This window comes from Ovis aries, chromosome 20 (genome assembly GCF_016772045.2).
Source record: "Ovis aries strain OAR_USU_Benz2616 breed Rambouillet chromosome 20, ARS-UI_Ramb_v3.0, whole genome shotgun sequence".
Classification (NCBI taxonomy): Eukaryota; Metazoa; Chordata; class Mammalia; order Artiodactyla; family Bovidae; genus Ovis; species Ovis aries.
The window spans coordinates 17754115-17758584 of NC_056073.1; the positions used below are offsets into that span (position 1 = coordinate 17754115).

Sequence of the window (4470 nt, forward strand, 5' to 3'; positions counted from 1 at the left end):
CATTCACTCTTTCCCCCTCCCTTCATTCCATGTATGAATTCCCTGCATTCTTTCTTTCCTTCCTTCACTTCCTCTGTTTTCTTCATTCATTTTCCCATTCATTTATTCTTTCGTTTAAGAGGAATATATGTTAATCGTCTGCACAAGCTGGGCGTCTTCTGGGGAGGGCACGTGGGAGGTGGGACGGGGAAGCGTTGCTACCTGTCCCCGGCCCACTACTCTCAATTTCTGTTGCTTTTCCCGGAGCCAAAGGGGACACCCATGTCTTTAAAGGAGTTCTCCCTTTGGGTTCTGGAGACAGAGTCTCCTGTGCCAGTTTTTCAGATCACATAGAATTGGACATGAGGATGTGCTCTTCGCAAGTGGTTTTTCTGTTGAAAAGCCTGTGGTCTAAAAAAGCAGAGTGGTCATTCCTCACAGGGATAAAATACTGGTCTCAGACAGTAACAGCATCTGGTTGGGGAAGTGTAGTTCCTCATGGTGGGGCCAGGATGGGGAGGCCCCAGACATTCTGGGCAGCACTCTGCTGAGGTCCCCTTGGCAGCCTCAGCCCTAATACCAGCACATCTTTCCCCTTTCCCCATCCCTATTTTCCCTGGGCCTAGCCTCAGGAGGCTGTAGGCAAATCCCACCCACGTGGTGAGCCCCAAATCAGCTGCCCAAGATTTATCCCCTACCCCAAGTTCCAGAAATGCTCTTAGAAAAATCCCCCCCAAGAAAACATCTCCCTTTCCCAACTCTGGCTTTGAAGGAAGGAAGCTAGGGTGTGAACACGCAGCTACTAACCAGTTTCCCTCCCACCCTCCCCATGAAACCTCATTTTATTCATCCATTTGATAGACATGTAAGGAGCTTCTTCTATATGCCTGACATTGTTCTCTCTGTTGGAAGCAAAACGGAGGCTCACAGTAACAGTAATAACCAACAACTACCATCCCCCCCCAAACAAACAAACATAAAAAAAACTGTCCCATGGTTCCAGCCTTCAAAACCCCCTAGCAGTTACAACTCAGAGTGATTGGGCTAAGATAGGCGTGAGAACAGGACGCTGGAGGGGCACAACATGGGGCCAACTACCCAATGGGGTGAGCGGTAGAGGAGGTTCCATTTGAACTGGAAATGAGAAGGGAAGAGGGCTGGGAAGAAGTACCTAGTTTCTGGGAAGGGGGTGAGTGGAGGGAGAAAGGAGAGGGGAGGACAGTTGGGAGGAGGTGACCCACTGGTCTCCATCCCCCCCTGAAGGCTGGAGTGGGGAGGATATCTTGAGCCTGAGAGGGTGAGGAGCCATGAGGGGAAAGCCCAAGGAAAATGAGGCATCTCCTTCCCTTGGGGTCATTGTGACTTAAGACATCCTCAACTTCCTCCCCCAACCTGTTCCTCTCCCAATCTCAAAGGCTGGAGCAAAAATACAGACCTTAACCACTTCAAAATAATCTCCATTTTAAAGCTGGGAAGCTGAGGCCCAGAAAGGTGAGTTGACTTGCCCAAGGTCAAACAATCTGAAAGTGTAGAGCTGTGTTTTCCTGTTCCCGGTACAAAACTTTAAAAATGTTTTCAGTGAGGGACTTCCCTGGTAGTCCAAGGGTTAAGACTTTGAGCTGCCAGTTCAGGAGGCTCAAGTTCGATTCCTTGTCAAGGAACTAGATCCTGCATGCCACAATTAAGCCCCGGTGCAGGTGCAGCCAAATAAAAACAAACAAACAATGTTTTCAATGACTTTCTTTCCTTCATGAAGGTCTAAGAAGTTGGGGGCATCTGAGCCGTTTGCAAGAACACAAGAACTCAAGGGTGTGCAGTGAGCACCTGTGTTATACCCACAGCCTGATTTTAAGGAAAAACCTACCCCATTAACCTAGTCAGAAACCTACCCGTGTCTGGCTCTAAACCCTAACAGGTATGTGGCAGCCCCTTTTCTGGCCACATGAGGTCAGCATTGAGTCACTGACTGCTTCCAGCACCTAGTCTGCACTCCAATAGGAAGCCCTTCTCGGTACAATTTAGGAATGGGGACAAGGACCATGGCAGTGTCATCTGGAAAGATGACTTGGGGACTTTGACTCAAGTCACAGCATGATCCAGGTCCTGACTTCATTCCCTCAGTCCCACCCAGTCTTCTACAAGGTCCTCTTCTCTCTCTTGTTTTCTGGTTCCCTTTGTCACGCTCCCACTCCCCATCTCTGCCCACTCCAGCCAGACTCATCTTCAGGAAACAGGCCCAGTTGCCATGGTGACCAGCTGGTCAGCTGGCTCCTTCCACAGCCCCCTTTCTTCTCTGGGCTTCCAAGGATGGGTAATGCCTGTGTATGGAGAAAGAGGAGGTGGTCTTTTATCTCTTGAAAGCTCTGGGGTTGGCCAGAAGAAGTTGAGCTCTCTTCCAAAGCCCCCTGAAGTGGAGCCAGGAAGGCAGTGGGGCTGGAGGACAGGAGGAAGATTAGAACAACTAAATGGGGAGTGTGAAGATCCTATCTGGGTTAGGAAAGGCCAGGATTAGGACCTCTGCTTTCTATCTGCAGTAAGTACTGAATTAGGTGAAATGAACTGAAACCAGAAGAGGAGTTAGAATTAACTGTGGGCAGGACTTCTCAAAAATTATGGGTAGGAGAGAGACGTTGGAATGAGCCAGCAAGTGAGATTCCTCCTCTGCCATGGGGATGAAGGAGAACCATGCCTTTTGGGACCATACTCTCCCTTGGTTTGGGCAGGGAGGATGGACTCACTGACCTGGGGAGGATCACACAGGCTGGGTAGTCCTGAAGTGACAGGCAGACTGAGAGTCCCCTTCACCTTCCCTGGAAAGAGAAGAGTAGCAACATGGAGACAGGACCAAGAGTAGGGGGGTGGGCGTGTGGGTGAAGGCAGAGGCTCTTCTGCCCCAGATGAGGGGCATGACTGTCAGCAGAGCAGTGGGCTTGTCCTCTATTCCCAAAGATCAGATATCCAGGTTTTGCCTCAAGCTGACCTCCGACCCCTGAAGATCCCCATGGACTTTTGAATGGGAAAGGTCTGGATTCTAGGACCATTCTGTGAGTACCAGCAGGTGACCTTGAGTAAGCCCCTCACCTCCTCTCTGCCTTGGTTCCTTGTGGGTAAATGGGGAAAGTCACTGCTTGTCAAAGACTAATGTAGCATATGACACACAACAGCCTTCCTTGGTGGCTGTGCACACACAGACGGATCAAGCATAGCCTTCATCTTATTCTTTCACAATGACAGGCTTCCATGTCCTTCTTCCCCGTTCGACTTTGTGCTCCTTGAAGATGGGAAATTGCATTTTGCCTTTCTATATGGGGCACAGTATGTTCTTAATACTTTTTTATTGAGTGGATGCATTCAGAAATGAATGACTGGCAGCTTTCTTTCTGCCCCTAACTGGGATGGGAAAGACCGCTGTGGGTGGATGACAGGAAGGGACAGGCGACCTGCAGTCACTCAGCCTGGCCTCTGACCTATGACTTGGCCTCCTACACCCAAAGCCAGAGCTTTAGAGATTGCTCAGTCAACTTTCTCACTGCACAAATGGGGAAACTAAGGCTCAGAGAGGGGAAGGCATTTGCCCAAGGTCACACAGCTAATGACAGAGCCAGGATTAAGAATCTCTTCTCAGGTTTCCTGATCTCCAGTCTAGGGCAATGGACACACTTCATTGCTTCTCTGGGGCTTGTCTTCTAGGATAGAGAGCTAGTTCAGTGAAGGCTGGTTTCAATATCTTCTTTTCTGCCCTCTGCTAGTCCTTCCTCACATCCAGCTCCGATCTGTTCCTTTTCAGCCTTTCCCAACCTTGTTCAGCTGGGTCTGGCCTCTGAAGTCTGGCTCCTGCCTTAACCCTTTACCATCCAACTGGGAATGAGGATCTTGCCTAGGGTTCCCAAACTCAATTTCTTCTCCCCACCCTCAGCCCTGGGAACTTGCGAGAACCAACGGTGGGGAGGGATGTTAGTTGGCTGCTGGCGCCCCCTCCGCGAATAGACCCAGAGGAGTTTGGGCTTAGTTTCTCCTCCTCGGAAGAAGGATGGCGGGGGTGCGGGTAGTGAGCGGGGCTGGGAGAGAGGAAGGGGTGCCGGGAGCCCCTGTTGCTTGTCCCCTTTGGGGTGGCTGTTAGATAGGCTTGGGGAAGGCGGAGTTTGGGGGGCCGGGGGCGGGGCTCCTGTGCTGGGAGGAAGAGGGGGGGCGCGCTGGCTCCAGCTCCGCTCAGACAAAAGGCGGCGGCGGGAGCGGGCGGGAGGCGGAGCGGCGCCGCGAGGGCCTCAAGGTGACACCCGCCCCCGGCCCCGGCCCCCCCAGCCCGGCCCCCCCAGCCCGCCTCCCCATCCCCATCCCCAAGCCCCTTACCCGTGGTGCCCTTTCCAGGCCCCCTCCCCCCGGCGGGGGGTGGGGAGCAGCGAGGGCCCCGCCCCCTCCGCCCCCCTCCCCAGGGCCGGCGCAGGATGCCCCCGGCCCCCGGCAGCCCCCCGGGAGGCCCTGAGCTCGACG

At 52.9% G+C, this 4470-nt stretch overlaps 1 long non-coding RNA gene across 1 annotated transcript; it reads right to left on the reverse strand.

The window, feature by feature from the left end:
* Window positions 1–1423: 1423 nt before the first annotated feature.
* On the reverse strand, window positions 1424–4208 carry LOC132658302 (uncharacterized). The gene is made up of 2 exons (XR_009597731.1): window positions 2722–4208; window positions 1424–2297 (listed from the first exon to the last, which is right to left on the reverse strand). It is a non-coding gene; the product is annotated as an uncharacterized LOC132658302 (long non-coding RNA).
* Between the last annotated feature and the right edge of the window lie 262 nt (window positions 4209–4470).